This window comes from Scophthalmus maximus, chromosome 3 (assembly GCF_022379125.1).
Source record: "Scophthalmus maximus strain ysfricsl-2021 chromosome 3, ASM2237912v1, whole genome shotgun sequence".
Taxonomy (NCBI): Eukaryota; Metazoa; Chordata; class Actinopteri; order Pleuronectiformes; family Scophthalmidae; genus Scophthalmus; species Scophthalmus maximus.
The window spans coordinates 20,839,965-20,856,317 of record NC_061517.1 but is presented as its reverse complement, the minus strand read 5'-3'; the positions used below and the strand labels follow the sequence as shown (position 1 = coordinate 20,856,317).

The 16,353-nt window shown below is 42.4% G+C and overlaps 1 long non-coding RNA gene across 1 annotated transcript; it reads left to right on the top strand.

The window, feature by feature from the left end:
* The first annotated feature begins 1,077 nt into the window (after nucleotides 1–1,077).
* On the top strand, nucleotides 1,078–10,059 carry LOC124849905. The gene is made up of 3 exons (XR_007030534.1): nucleotides 1,078–1,147; nucleotides 8,080–8,216; nucleotides 8,403–10,059. It is a non-coding gene; the product is annotated as an uncharacterized LOC124849905 (long non-coding RNA).
* The last annotated feature ends 6,294 nt before the right edge of the window (nucleotides 10,060–16,353 follow it).

Here is a 16,353-nt window from a genome sequence, read left to right as displayed (position 1 = left end):
TGGAGGAGCCTGCATATCTATGGCTACAGCACCGTGTGGAAACGCTAGTAGTGAAAGCAGGATGGCAAACTATGGTACTGGGATTAGCCAAAGAGCAAAACGCTTTAAGATAAAAAAAACAATCACTGTATATGAAAATTGATGTAGTCACTGGGTCCGGAAAGGGAAGTCGATGCAGAATTGCATGAAACCATGTATTCACTGGAATGACCAGCAGAGGGGTGAAAGTGTAGGTGAACTGCAGTGGACAAGCTCTTAGTCGGGCCCAACCCCCGTCCACCTACAACTGCACCCATTGGACGGTACTAGCTGTCAATCACACAATATCTACGCCTCAATGTATACCGTGTTTTTTCGTCTATTTTTCTTTATTTGACTCTAAATAGGACCGTAATTTACAAACTGAACATCATTCTGTATTGAAGAAGACTTGAAACTAAAGATTGAACCATAAACTCCTCAGGAAAATGTTTACCGACTTTATAAATCAAGTGAGAAGTAGTCATTTTCTCATAGACTTCTATAGAAAAACAACCAGTGGAGTCGCCCTCTGCTGGTCATTCCAGTGAATACATGGTTTCATGCAATTCCGCATTGACTTCCCTTTCCGGACCCGGTGACTGCGTCAATTTTCATGTTTTTTTATCTTAAAGGGATAGTTCAGTGATTTTGAATTGGGGTTGTATGAGTTACTTATGCATAGCTAAAATGTAACCTTGGTGATCAGCGATGTCATTTAACGGAGTTTAAAAGAAACAAACATCTGTACGTTTTTCGGTGGTCCCCTCTGAAACAGTGGGACTACGACTGACGCTCCATCCACTTCTACTCCAAACTTTTGCAGACGTGCTTGCAGTGATGACAAAGGCTAATCTCGAGTGTCATGTTCAGTAAGAATCTATGACTATCTGTTTTTTCTTCTTCTATCTGTCTCCCTCTGGTGGTCATTTGGGAGAAATTCTTTATTTTTTTCTCGACTCGTTACACTCATTTTTCATTGGTTGTTTTAGTCACATGACAGCCAGGTCGTAGTTCGGAGACGTCAGTCAGGAAGTGTTTAGTTTTTTCCAGAATGCATGTGATCAGCTCGCAGCTCCAGCTGAGCTACCTTTTCCGTCCTCTGTTTGTGCTTTGAAAAGCACCGCTTGTAAGTTGTATTTTCATTTTTTGTGTCATGCTATGCATTCTGTTATGTTACCTTTAAATGTTTTTTATGTGTTTCTGTTGTAATTTGATTACTTTTCTGCTGAACATATGCCAGCATGCTTTCTATTAGTGCTTCCAAGCTGGTGAACTTTATGTGCAATATTTGCAGTTATTTACAAATCGTGTACAGTTATCTACATGTTAATCTAGACCTTGTACATTATAATTTCATAGCCGTCATTAACATAGTGTTACATTTCTGGATGTACAGTATGTGCAGTAATTGGTGTTCTCTTGCTGTGTCTTTTCAGTTTCACAAAAATCATATCGTTTCATGAGAATGTTGACAACAGTAGAGAACGTTCAACTTTACTCCAGCCTCTGACTCTCTCTGGAAGCTTGTAAGCTATCTGTCGATTTGTGTGCAGACACACACACACACACCGGGGACAGAATATGAAGTGTCATTGCAGCTGGAAACATGCAGCTGAACTGCGAGGACAAATGCGCTCGGAAAAAGTGACTGCTCTCCGGCGGACTTTGTTTCGCCCGGCTAGCAGCCTTTACAAGACCACAATCTGACAGGGACAATGTTACGCAGGCTCGTCTTGTGGTGAGCGAGCTAATAGCTGAGAAGCTGAAACCTCCTCCAGAGGGGGACTTTGTGAAGGAGCACCGGGTTACCTCTGTGGGTGCTGCTTGTACCGGACAAAGTCAAATTGTTCCAATTGCTGTCTTTGGAAGCCATGCGCCATGTTGTGGCGAGTGCAACTGGAAAGTGCATTTCCTGAGCACAAACGCCTGCTGTGACATGTCAATATCCTGGTGAAGTTGCGAAACTGCTTCGGACATTTGGAGGAGCCATTTTAATGCGGAACCAGCTGGTGTCCTGACAACCTACAACATGAAAATTGGGCCGCAAAGCAACAATGACCTTGAAGCCACTGTAGGGTCAGCAACCTCCGTCTGCTCGGCTTCTATAAACTCTATGTACGTCCTGAGGATTTTCCAATTCTGAAGAGACATTGCAGTGAAGTTTGAATCTCTCTTTGTCACAACTACTGAGTTGTTTTCACAACCGACCCTTGCAAAGACTCCGCTCGGCGCGAACCTGTAAAACCCGCTGATAGCAGCATCACTCGCATGGAACTCGAGATGCCTCTCGAAGGGAAAGCAGTTCCGCCAGTCGCTTCAGAAGTTAGTTTGATTCATGTGTTGAATAATTTAATATGGCCCTCGTAGAATGTCCTAAAAATTCAAATGGGGAAAAGGTTCCCCGCCCCTGCTGTGGGTGGCTGTGCGGGCCTACCTGAGCATACCAACATATCCAGGACATCCTCACACTGTCTACCAACACTAGATACCAAACAGAAGCCAGAGACAGAGTCGGCTCTGGATCCGCAGCGGCCTGTACCCTTCGTAGACATCTCCTTCACTCGGTCAGGGCGACCTGACGTGCAGTGGAAGGATTTTACCCTGGGGAGCAGCGTGAAGGGGCGTTCGCTGTGCAACTACTTCTGGGGCCCGAAATGTCCCCCAGACGTACACTGCAAACTGACGGACCAAAACAATTAAAAAAGAAATCTGAGACACAAATAACACCAATTATCCTGTGGCCGAACTTGCTAACTCGAGTGACACAAACGTCAAAATTTGCTTCGCATTTTTTTTCTGAGTGCCCCGTAACAAATAGTTGTCCCTGTCGAACCTTGGACTCACAATTACGGGTAAGAAATAGTCTTTCAGCAGTTGAAATATGATGCTGTTTCTGGTTTGACTGATTTAGCACCATGTGATTATTGGTGAGCATTGTTTGTCCAGCCCTCAAGTTTTTTACAAAGCTACCAACATGGAACACCCCCCCCCCATATATTTTTGTCTTCTCTGTCGAGTTGATGGGAAGGAGTGAATATGACACTTACATGTATATGTGGTAGTGAGATTGTGTCATTGCTGACAAATACTGTAACTCATCAAGATTCACATTAAGGGGTGTTGTTTATTAATGAGTCATTTTTCAAAAATGTATTTAAGGTTTTGCTTGGTAACCTAACTATGACATGAAAAATGACATATTTTGGAATGTATAAAACACATACTATTTATTTAAATATCCATATTTGAATTATATACTGTATATATATTATTTAAATTCATTTTGAATTCTATAGTGTGGGTTTAAAGATATAATGGGTTGCAGTCATAGACAGTTGTTACAAAGTTGCCAACAGCTGTGTGTCCATGTGGTTGAGGGAGCAGGGGACACAGACACTGTACACAAACGTGAAGGGCAGACGCAAGCTGCCCTGCAGCAAACTAGCAACAGCCCATGTGCTGATTCAACATGTGGGATCAGATATCTTTTTACGTAACAGCTTACAACTCTAGGCCAAGTTCCGACCTAGCATGTGTTTGTGTGTGAAAGAGAAAGTGCGAGAGAACGAATGGGATAAAATGCTAATGTCAGAGCAAACCAGCACACAGGTATGTTGCAACGTCAGTCAAATCAGACAGCCAGCAAAAGAGAGGAATCTGTGTGTGTGTGTGTGTGTGTGTGTGTGTGTGTGTGTGTGTGTGTGTGTGTGTGTGTGTGTGTGTGTGTGTGTGTGTGTGCGTGTGCGTGTGCGTGTGTGCGCGTGCGCGCGTGCGCGCGCTGAACTTGTCTGCCTTTAGGCTGAATTTTTCCCCAAAGCCGTGTTCTTTGTCAATTCAATATCATTTTCTTTTCATTGTTGCTATTTTTCAACGGGATCAACTATTTTGTCGCTGTGCTCTCTGACGATGATGTGGAACACTGTATCCACTATACAGCTGTTCGGTTTGGCACAGACGGCCCCTTTCAGCTCATCTCAGTTTCCTCCACTCATTCCTAGTCCATGGAATGTGTTTGACTGAATCATTTAATCTAAGCAACTCGTCAAAAAAAGAATTGATACTCTGGCATGATGCATGTCTAAAAAAAAAAAAAAAAAAAAAAAAGTCTGAAAAATCAGAGAAGAAAAAAGTGTTTTTAGTCATGGGGGTCGGACCTCAGGTACGCAATGTTCCTTTCCTCTGCTCCGCACACGCACTCGCCTGGCTCCAGAGAAATGCCAGTACAGTTAATTTCATTACAGTTCATTCCTATTGGACTGCAACGATGGGTTTGGTAAAGAAACCTTTTTTTGTACACACATGGTGGAGGCAAGGTGGAGAAAACACACACTCATCAACTTGCACACTGTGCACACCAGGTGTATAAAGTTGGGCAGGTTGTGTGTATGTATGTATCTACACACATGCCCACACAGATACACATATTCAGTGTCGGAGTGAGGAATTGTCACGTATGTCAGCTATACAGTTGCCTACTGCTTCTGCCAAGTTTATGACAGCTCGAAGGGTTGCAGTTCATTCTCCGACAATTGAGCTGTTCATGCGCTCCAGTGAGCGCACGCGCCTTGTGTAACGCCCGCAGGGCCGTACGCATTGCAGCGGGCGGAACACAAGAGCTACGTTTCGTTCCGTACTGTACACACCAAGTGCTCCCTGCTCCCTACGGAGGGACTGCTGCTCAGTGGAATTTCCCTGCAACGTCCCCAATGCAGACATCGACCTCCGCGAGTGACTTAAAACACCTTGGTTACGTGTCGCCGCTCCCGTGGTAACCTCAGATTCATGAAATAGAATATTGAATATCTATTGAAAACAAACACCGTTAAAATGTAACTTGTGAATTTAATGTCATTTGTTAATTCTTTAATCTACAAGATGTACAAGATGTTCTTCCAAAATATGCTTAGTTCACAGTTTCCTGTGGGTTTGCGTGCTGTGGGTCGGAGTCCTCGTCAACGCGGCTGACAACCCTGCGGGGTCCACCTCGCAGGGGAACTACATGGCGAATGGCGTGTTGCCAAAGTTCCCTCCGTAGCCGGCGGGCATCTTGCTTTGGTATTTTTTCATGACGGACTGCAGTTCCCTTTTTTTTTATGGGGAACAGCCTGCGAGTGCTGGGCATGGGTACTGTTACTATTTACAAAGACCGTCCTGACGTCATACTTGGTGTAGCTGCAACCGGCACCTAGAGAAAAAAGTCTGTGGCTCATCTACACCGGTGTAGAAAAGAAGTTTGACTTTGTAGGTAGAACGCAGATGAGCCGCGCTCGTCGAGCTTATCACAAATGATGTGCTTGTTTATCTTAATCAAAAACGCGCTCATGTGTCGCAGCAGTACACTTCAAAATTGCCAGTGGGGAGGGTGATCCAGCAATTTTCTAGAGCCTCATAACCATCAGCTTTCAGAGCTTTGGCTTGCATGTTTGAGACTAGTAACAATTATGCTTAGGCCTTGTGTAGCCATACTACAACTCAGCCGCATATAAGTCTGGAGCCTCTTGGTTCATTTTTTTGATTTTCCAAGAGGCGCTACCAACGGACGCAGACGACAATGTGACGTGTGTTGAGCGATGCAAATATGCCAACAGACCAGAGCGGAGAGTGATGATGATGATTCCACAATGTCTGGTGCGTTTTTTGTGTAAGAAATTTGAAAATATCGGGTAATTTTAGCGAAATGCTTTTTCTCAGTGGCAGCCTTGCTCGTTTACAAAAGCCGCTTCCCTCCGTGTCACAGTACAAACCCAGCCCATTACAAGATAATCGGCTTTGATTGGACCGGCAAGATTTCTGCCCAGTTTACTTCCCAATGGAGGGGGATCTGGCAGGGCACATTTAAATGAACTCCCAGCATTCGTCTGGGTCCCAGGCTAAATAATACTTAGAAATGATTGAAAGTAGACATGTTGCTCTTGATCAGCGGTGGAAGAAGAAATCAGATACTTAACTTCAATAAAAGTAAGTCCGCCCTTTAAGAAGAAGTACAGATGCATTGTCAGCAAAAAAGTATAAATTTCGCAGCAGAATCCCTAATGTCTTTGTTACTTACTGTAACATTGGTTTATAATATTTGATGGATTATTATTGGTTGGATTATGGATTATTATGGATTATTTCTGTTTTAGCTGGTTGAGCAGGAGACAATTTCACTGACTTTATCAGTGGCTTAACACGGAGCAATGCTTAACACTGTAAACTTATCACAGTGGGATTGGTGTGCAAGACTTTCCTTCTTTTTTTTTTATACACATGTGGTTGCAAGCTGGAGCAAGGACACACTCATCTGCTTGCACACTGTACAGCAGGTGATGAAATGGATGGTAGATGGTAGACTGTACACATATGTACATATGTACATTTACACTGCAGCGGTGGCTCAGTAGTCGGGAGGGTCGTCCTCTAACTACAAGGTTGGTGGTTCGATCCCCGCCTCCTCCAGTCCGCAGGCCGAAGTGGCCTTGGGCAAGAGGCTAAACCCCAGTCACATTCAGCCTGAATGTGACAGAAAAGGCGTGGTAACCTGCCGCGCTGTATGAGTGTGTGACTTGCGCTGTAAAGCACTCTGAGTGGTCGATGAGACTAGCAAAGTGTTATGTAAATACCATTCACCATTCCACATGTGCAGTATAAACACGCAGACGTTGTAAAGTGTTCACGTGGGATGTTGATGAACTTAAAAAAAAAATTATAATCACAAACCTATTTCACTTGACATCCCAGGTTCTTTGTTTACTTTGGACCTAAACAGACGTTTTGTAATCAATGAAATAAACTTATACTAATGGAACTGTCAATCAAACTAGGGCCCATAAAGCATTACTTGTGTGCATTATTCCGGCGTGCCTCTCTGTTCGCCAAAAATTGAAATGAGAGGGGGAGAAAGAAATTTGTGTGGAAATGCATCCAAACAAAAAACTGTAGATGAAGTAGTTAAACATGGTGACAGTGTGTCACATACTCCCCTAAGTCAAGTCAATGGAGGCTGCAGCTCAAAGTCCTTTGGGCTGTCAGTTTAAGCATTCATCTCCCTATGGGAACATGCCAGGCCCCCGACTCACCTTGACAATTGCACATGCCTCGCTTTCTCTGGCCCTTCCTTTTATATTTAAAACCTCTTAACACTTTTATTTTTTAGACCATCGTGGATATTTCACTACCTCTGCACCATATTCAATCATTTTCTGCAACAACATCTGTCCCCATTATGTGTCTTCCCTCCTGATATTTTTCTTCTCCCCCCTCATCTATCTGTCCATCTTCGCATATGTTTTATATTTTAGGCATTGACCGGTGATGTAGGCAGAGTAGAGAGGAGAAATCAATCTTTTTTTTCTTCTCCCTTTTCCTATTTCTCTCTCTCTCTCCCTCTCTCTCTCTCTGCCAGTTTGTTCTGCTTCGTTAAAATCACATCTAGCTGTCTAAGAGTCGGAGGGGCCGAGGGCCAGAGAGGCCAGGCACTCATGAGGTTGGGATTGGAGCGTGAAGACTTTCAAAGCAGTTTTAACCGGTGCGACACACTGTTGCGGTATCACTCAAAAGCATGAATTGTCATTATCCTTTAAACTAGTGAAAGCTAGCTCGGAGTTACTTACCTCCTCGGCAGCTGTGAGTGTGAAACAAAACAAAAAGGAATCTAAAATCCATCCATTTTCAGCTGCTTATCTAGAGTTGGGTCTCAGTGGAAGCAGCTAGTCCTGGTAATCCAGATGTCTCTGTCCCCAGTAACATTTCCCCGTTCCTCCAGGGGGACCCCGAGGCATTTCCAGGTCAGATGAGACACAATATATACTATATGCAGTCTTTCCACCACGCTCTGCATGCACTCTGCTCCTCTCGTCCCCCAAATGTACATGTGGCCAGATCTGAGGTCACGGCCACATAGTCGATCATTGATCATTGTTATTAGGCCAAGGGTGTTCTAGTACCATGGAGACTTTTAAACCACCCTAACCACCGATTCAGATCAGGCAGGCTGTTCTCAGAAATTGCCTCCCATCCAGGTTTCTGATTGAAGTCCCCCAAGATGACTATAGAGTAACCAGTTTGTGTTCCTTTCAGGACCCCACCCAGCGACTTGAAGGCCAGTTACCCTGAACTGTTTTTGTCGCAGAAGCACCAACATGAGGCTTCCTAACAGCGACATGCCGCAGGTCCCGACTGCTGCAGTGACGGACTGGGATCAAAAGACGGCCGTGGTATTTGCAACACACACCGGCCCTTTTTTCAAATCCAACAACACCAACCCCAATTAAATGTTGACATCATACAGACTGACCCGAATGCGGAAAATTCGCAACCCACTCAAACAACACACACTAACGCCACAGCCATTGCCTGGTGACTGCGCCGACAAATCTGATTTTTTTTCTTTCTGCACACAGAACCGACAGCTAGCGGACCGTGAGGAAATATTCGCGGATTTTTACAAAACGTGTATTGGATTAAAATCACTTAGGCTACTACCGCTACAGGCAACAGGTTGAGACATTCCGACTGTGGTGGTTTGTCCCGCTGTGGTCCCCTGCCAATTGGTGAACACAGAACCTTCCACTACATTTGAACTTCAACTGATTAAAGTTGGTCAGCTCAAGCCATGTTGCTGCGTTTTTATCTATCAACCTCCTGGTCCAGCGGGCCAGTTTTTATCTGGGTTTACTGACCTTCTCAACTCTATTATTAAGCTGGACAAAGTGTTATTAGTTTGGGATTTTAATCTGCACATAAATGACGCCACAAAATATGTAGCTACTAAATTTCTTCATGTTACTTAATCTTTTAATTTTCAAGCAACATGTTTCTGGGGCCACTCACACGGGTGGTCATACTCTAGGCTTAGATATTGACCATATCCGATGTGAGGACCTACTGATCAGTGATCACAAATGTATTTTCCTGGATCTCTCTGTTTATGCCGACTCTCTTTGTCCTAAAAGAACTGAGAACACAGCCGGTCACTTTTCAGAGCACTTTCTCTGTGATTTTAATACAAATCCCCATGATGTGGAGTTTTTAACACAGTCTTTAATGAGCATTGCTCCATGTTGCTGGACTAAGCGGCACACTTAAAAGTTAGGACTAGAGCTATCTGCACCACTTCCCCGTGGATGACAGATGACCTAGTGTTCTGGACTCTTTTCATCCAGTCAGTTCACAAGATTTGATGAAAGTGATTAGGAAAATGAAGCTATCTTCTAGCCCTCTTGATGTTTTACCATGCTCTCTATTTTTAAAGTTTTACCTGTTATTGACCCTGCTGTTGCAGCTATTGTAAATTCCTCCTCGTCTACAGGATGCGTCCCTTCTTATTTTAAGCACGCTACCATCCAGCCCATTTTGAATTAAAACAAACTTAGATACTGCTCTGCCCAATAATTACAAGCAGATATCTAAACTCCCATTTTTATCAAAAAATTTAGAGAAGGTTGATACCAACCAACTTACAGAGAGAGACACAACATCCTTGATCAGGGTTTCGGAAACAGTAATCTCCTGAAACCGCTCTTCTGAGGGTTTCTAACAACATCTTAATGTCCTCAGATGTAGGTGATTGTTATGTGTTGGTACTCCTTGACCTCAGCTGTGCATTCGACACTGTTGACCATCACATTCTCATTCTCAAGAGGTTACTTGACTGGGTGGGTATATCAGGCATAGCATTAGAATGGTTTTCATCATATCTCACTGAGGTTTTACGGTCTCTTTTGGTGACTTTGTGGCTAATCCTTCCCCACTGTCCTGTGGGGTCCCGCAGGGCTCGGTTCCTGGGCCCTTGTTATTCTCACTCTATTTGCTGCCATTAGGACAGGTCATAAACAGTTTTAACATTACTTACCAGTTATATGTGGACGACATTCAACTTTGCTTCTCATTTAAACCAAGTGAAGTTGTCTAGGCTCCTCGACTGTCTTAACGCCATTAGGAAATAGTTGGCAAAATTTTTTTTACAGCTCAATGCTGAAAAGACAGAGCTTCTCGTTGTTGCTCCAGAGAAGGTTGTCCCCACCCTCACCTGCATAACTTAGGGTTAGGGTTAGGGTTATGACCAAGGGTTAGGGTTAGGATATGGGTTAGGGGTAGGGTTATAGATAGTTAGGGTTATAGATATGACCAAGCGTTGTCGTTTGACACCCATGTTAAGCAGCTGACCAGATCTTGCTTTTCCCTTCTGAGAAATATCAGTAAACTGAGATCTGTAGTTTCAACCATTGAACTTGAGATGCTCATACATATCTCATCACACATTGATTACTAACGGACATTTCTCCACACTAAGCATGTCCGCACTAGACCGTCTTCGGTCAAATCAGAATGCTGCCGCAAGACTACTCACTAGTTCAAATAGACCCTCACACATTACCCCCCCCCCCCACTCAAATCTCTTCACTGGCTCCTTGTTGCATACAGGATCCCGTTCAAGATTCTTACTCTCACCTACAGATCACTACATGGTCATGCTCCATTTGTTTATACCTTTGTAAAGCACTTTGTAACTTGTGCCTGTGAAAAGCGCGATATAAATACATTTTACTTACTTACAAACTTACATCCAGCAGTTATGAAACATGACAAATCATTCATTTGGCATGTTTTTAGCAACTTTGTGAATGCAAATCCATTTTTTTTTGTTCTCCACCAATTAGCGAGGGAAATGTTTTGCACAGTAAATCTTTGTTAAAGTTTCAATATGCAAATTCTGGAAATCAAGTTAGTTCAGTAGGCCTATTCCAAAGAAACTTTTTAAATCACTACTGCAGTATAACTCTCACTCCGACCACATGTGCCAAATTGGAAGCTATTGTGGGAAGTGGGAGCTTTTTGTTTTTCGTTGCTTATTATTGCTACATGAAGTCCATAACTACTGTGCTTTCCACAGAACTGTTCAGATCAGTTATCAGTTGTGTACACAGGCTGACTGGAAATTATTGGTTGCTTTAAGTGCAGTTTTCAACTGGGAACGGCATGAAGTTCTTCTTTAACTCAATAGTTTTACATATCCTTACTGAGCATCAAACTGGAGATTTGGCAGAAATATGACTGTTTAGAATATGATTAGCATAGGCTACTGATAAACAGCAGAGAAGTGTACAGTTTTCCTTCCTGGCAGAAGGTTGTCCCCATATATATATATATTTTTTTTAAACAGGTGTTACCAATAACATCATGTCCCTAGTCAAGTGTCCCAGTAAGCCATGGCAGTGTGATAGTCAGTGAGCGTGAGCAAAAGCCGCTAAATGAAATTCAGACGCAGTGTTGTTTTTCTACGCCTGTGCTTTTACGTGTGACATGCCAAGATGTCTTCTGTGAAAATAAGCCTTTTCATGCTGTTATGGGTTGAAAAGTTTCTGTTGACAGTGCATGTTGACACGTCTGAAGCCACAATTGGAATCCATTGTTCCTGCTGGGAGCCAAGCTAGCAACAGCTGCTGAAACTTTCAAGAGCCATCTTTGGGGCCTACAGGGGGGGAGTTGTTCATATTCAAAACACTCATTCAGCAGAGAACTCCCTGGACAACATAGACCCACCAAAGTCTAATGAGGAATTAAGTCAAGAATTATACCTAGTGAAGTGTGTTTTCCGTGAGTGTAACAGACAACAGGGTGGCGAAGAACCATGAAAAAAAGGATTTAGTCATTGTTGCTGATTAACTCAAGGTTCAATAGCTATAGTTTCCTTCTAAGTGTCAAGCGAATTTGAAGCGACCTAGAAAGGTCGTTTAAAAGAAAATGAGAATTGCGTGCGTTTCCATCAACTGGTTTGGAGCGAATAAACTAGAGAAGTTTTGTCAGAAGAAGGCGGTATGGGCCCCGCAGGCCTACCGTTACTCCGCTGTAATAGAACAGTAGAAGAAGTGCCGTTGCAAAACGAAAAACAAGACAACAGTTACCCATACGACATGCTGTATTTTGCCGTTTCCATCAACATTTTCTAATGCGATACTACAAAATGCACACAAATCTAGGTTGATGGAAACATAGCTAATTGTTCACCTACAACAGGTTGTGTAGGTGAGTGGTCAGACCAATATTGTGGATGAACTGGATTCCTTGTGCAAGATCCTTCTTCACTGCTATTCATTCACAGCAGATATGAGGATTTCCCAAAAAGTCTCCTGTTTTTGTTGTTTTTTGAGACAGTGGATGATTGTGATCTGCCAAAAATGATTTCTGGCCTTTCTTATGATCCGGATGAGCAAAAGCCGTGCTGTAGGCATGTCAACGCTCTTCATATCAAGTCAACCTAGAAGATTACAACATTTTTCGGAAAGGTCGAACGGGAACATTTGACTGATTGTATTGTGTAGATACAATCAGTCAAATGTACTGATTACAATGAGCGAGTCAAAGAGCCATTTCAAGGACTTGAAGTGTGGTCCGAAGAGCAAATAGCATTTCTGTGTCTTCAGTACGCGGTATTGTGCAGTGTGCTGGTGAGCAGGCCGTAATGCAAAGTGTTAATATGAGCACCTGGCCTAATGAGTCATGTCCCCTGAGGAAAGTGCCATGAACATCTATCCCCAACAGTTCTGCAAAGCCCCATTTTACACCTGGGTGTGTATTTCAGTCTGTGACAAGCCCTCGTACGTCTATGAATGTATGTGTGCATGCACAGACATGCTTGTGTGCGTATAGTATTATCAGTTGTTACATAACATTACACAAAGCATAACTGTCACGGGTGGAGCAGAAATCCTCACCTCCAATCTGAATCCCCCCCCTCCCTCCCGATACTAAAACATTACGTATGTGTTTGCAGGGTTTAAGCCTCAATTGGCAGTTTAACACTGACACTTTTCATTGAGTCCCTCATCAGGCATGTTATTTACAGTTTTCTCTCTGTTGCTTTTCCACTTATTCATGCACCGACTCTTTAAAATGAACAATTAAATCTTGCAATGCGCTTCACATAAAGCACGCTGCCCCTGAGGTTTCTCCCTTGGCGGTTCCAAGTGTTTTGGCGTGTAGATTTCATGGTCAATGTGGGATGCAGGACAAATAGCAATTTTGGGGGGGAACGAAGTACAAGAATAATAATAACGTGCCCAATTCTGTCAACCTCAATGTGGCACAAAAGAAATGACATTCATTTTTTGACGAGGCTACAGCTCACATTTACCAGTGCCAACGTTGAGTGCCAGTGGAGGCAGTAATGTGTCTTTCTGAAGCGACACACAGTAGCTCGTCCAATTTTCCTGCTGGCGACTGAGTTGGGTTACTTTAAGTTAGACCTTAACCACAGGCGCCCAAGCACAGATTTCATAGAAATTCATTTTAGTGAATGTTGAAATCACAATTACGCATCTCGCAATTTCAGTGATCAAAGTGACGAGCTTCTCTTGTTGCTATAACAAAGATGCTTTCTTTGTATTACGGAGTATTTTTTAGATTCTTTATTGATCCCAAACTGGGAAATTTATTTCATACAGAAAAAGGAACATGAACATGCCGAGAGGTTATGCCACAAATGACTGATTGTTGTAATGCACTGTACAAATGAGAGCATTCAGTGTTTTGCCTGTGTTTTGTTGGCTGCAGCCGCTGTGGAATATGTGCTGTTCACACATCTCCGTCTTTTTTTGTTGCTTTGTTCTGTTGCTAAATTCTATAAGAAGTGGGAGCTTTTTGATTTATCTCGCTTGTTATTGCTACATGAAGTCCATTGACAACTACTGTGGTTTCCACAGACCTGTTCAGATGAGTTATCAGTTGCATGCACAGGCTGGCTGGAAATTACCGGTTGCTTTCAGTGCAGTTTCCAACTAGTATTACATATCCTTACTTAATTATTGACTTACTTTCTATTTCTGTTTTCTACATTTTTCTTCTACGTGAGTAAAATTTTCTTTGAAGTAACAATACTTTTATTTGAGTACAATTTTATTGTATCTTTCCAGCGCCGACTAATTTACATCCAATGCCAACATGCAGACCTAAAGCATCAATACGCCGTGTTGGTTTCTTTTAGCTTGCAAGTCTTGCGGCTCGTCTACTTGTACTGAGGGTAAAACAGAGAAAGGGCACGTCACACATCTGCCCAGGGAACAGGAAGAAGGTGAAGCATGTCACTCCACCTGCTACAATATATTGTGTTACCTATCACCTCCACTTTAAGTTAAAGTTCAATTAACACAGAATTATTTAAACAATCACAAAAAAATACCCTAACAATAAGTATTGTTGTTGCCTAAACCTAACCATACCCTAGTTTAGTTGCTATAGCCACAATCTATCCCAAACCTTAACCATGGTAACAATGTGTTAAAAGACGACTCTTCAGATAAAAACAAACTCCAGAGGAACAAACGAAACACTGATCCTTTCTCCTGACTCTAATTCAAGACAGAATTAATATTATCCTTTTTTTTAAAAAAAAAATAATCTTCATTCTCACTATTGAAAGCTTTTAGATAAAACTACAGTCATTGTAGAAATTCCATAGAAATGACACTAATTGCAACAGAGACTTGTCAGTGTTTACAAAACGAATCAGGGAGGATCGTAGGTCATGCCAGGCTGTTGTTTGAAGTTATGAAAAGATTCATGGACAGCCTCTGATGTGTAATTTGAATGTGTCATAATGGGGAAAGATCTAATTGGAGATCTGAGTATTGGCCTGAGGGCCATAGATTGGTTTGCGTGATTAAACCAATGACGCATGAAAAGGAATCTGAATAATAATGTAAGTAGAAGCCTGGACCAGTTGCCGAAGGCCTTTAAACGCCTTTCACTTTGTGTTTCGTGAAACGAAAGAGACAGCTTTTGTGCTTCAGTCACAATCGCTAAAAATAAAAATGTCTCCCAACTTTGCTCACTGTTTTCTCTGACCTCTGTGTGGATGAATCTAACAATCTCAAATCAAATCAAAGCATCTCTACTGTCAAGGCGTCAGTCTGCTGCATTCATCAAAACTAGCACAACTACTGTACACAACCCAACGATTGGCTGCGTGGGAGCAGGCAACACAGGTGAGATTTTCAACATCCCTTATATTTTGTATGTCTCACACGACTATTTCTGTGATTTGTCATATGGGTGCAACATCCCGAATGCCTTTGAGGAAAGGCTATATCCCAAAGTGTGCTCTGTTATCCACATTTGTAGGAATGGTCAGGTCCGACCCCTCTCTGCGAGAGCGGGCTGTGAATGCATTTCTCTTTAGTAGGAACTAAAGAATACCAATCCATTTCCTTGGCAGCTCAGTCTGCTGGTGACAGCGTACAGACTGGAAATCCTGAACCATATGGGAAAGTCCTAACCTTTGTTGAATTGTTATCCAGCAGCGGTTTGCATCTTCAAAGTTATTCTCGTGAAGCCAAGAAATGTCCACTTTCTGCCCAAAGCACTAAAAAAAAATGTGCCCAGGTCGAAAAACAATGTTTAAATTTCCAGAGACCCTGCTGCTTTGCTCTGGTCTTCTTCTTTACTGGAACGTGCGGTTAGTCTAGAGCGGCAACGATTAGTTGATTAATAGATTGGTTAACTGTCAGATATTTAACAATTTTGAGAGCCAATCGATGGTTTACGTTCGTTTTCAAGGAAATGTTCCAAAGAGCGCAGGAAATTTCAAATTTGCAGTGAATACCTTCCAGTCCAAAGATATTTGGACATGTCAGAAAATTGTGATGGTCTTCATTGAGAAAAGGACCTGCAGAATAACTAATAATGAAAGTAGGATAATTTCTTTGGGAATATTTGTTTACTTGTTTAACTTCTTACATAAAAATATAACGTGAACACATTCTTTCTTTTTTTTTTCACTTTCCCTTTAACTAATGCATTGACTCAATTCATCAAAAGTTGTCTCAGAAAAACATGGTTACCATGGTTATACATTTCACTGTATAAAAAAGGTTTGATGAAGTTTCATGCTCGGGACGCAGGACATAGCCAGCTTTTGTGCTAACGTGCCATAGCTGTTCATGCAATGCTATTATTATTATTATTATTATTATTACCTATTGCTGTCATTGTTATCATAAGTCAGTATTACTATTGTCATTATAAGAACCAGTCTGACAGAGCTTAGAAAAACTCTGTCAGACTGTCCTTTGTAAGTCTGACAGAGTCAGACTTTGTAAGTGATCCAATGACAAAGCGATGAACTGCACAACATGCCAAGGTCCCTTTCTCTACCTCTCCTATCACAGGCAGGCATCCAAATGCTGCGCCAAATCAATACTAAGTCTTTTTATGTTGACATACAGGCCTTGTTTGATGCCATGTGCTGCATGTAAGTGTCAGTCTGTGTCAATAACTGATAATCACGGGCAAAGCCAAACTCGACGAAAGGAGATAAAGCACATGAGGTTGCCAGGGGCTGAATGAAGCAGAAGA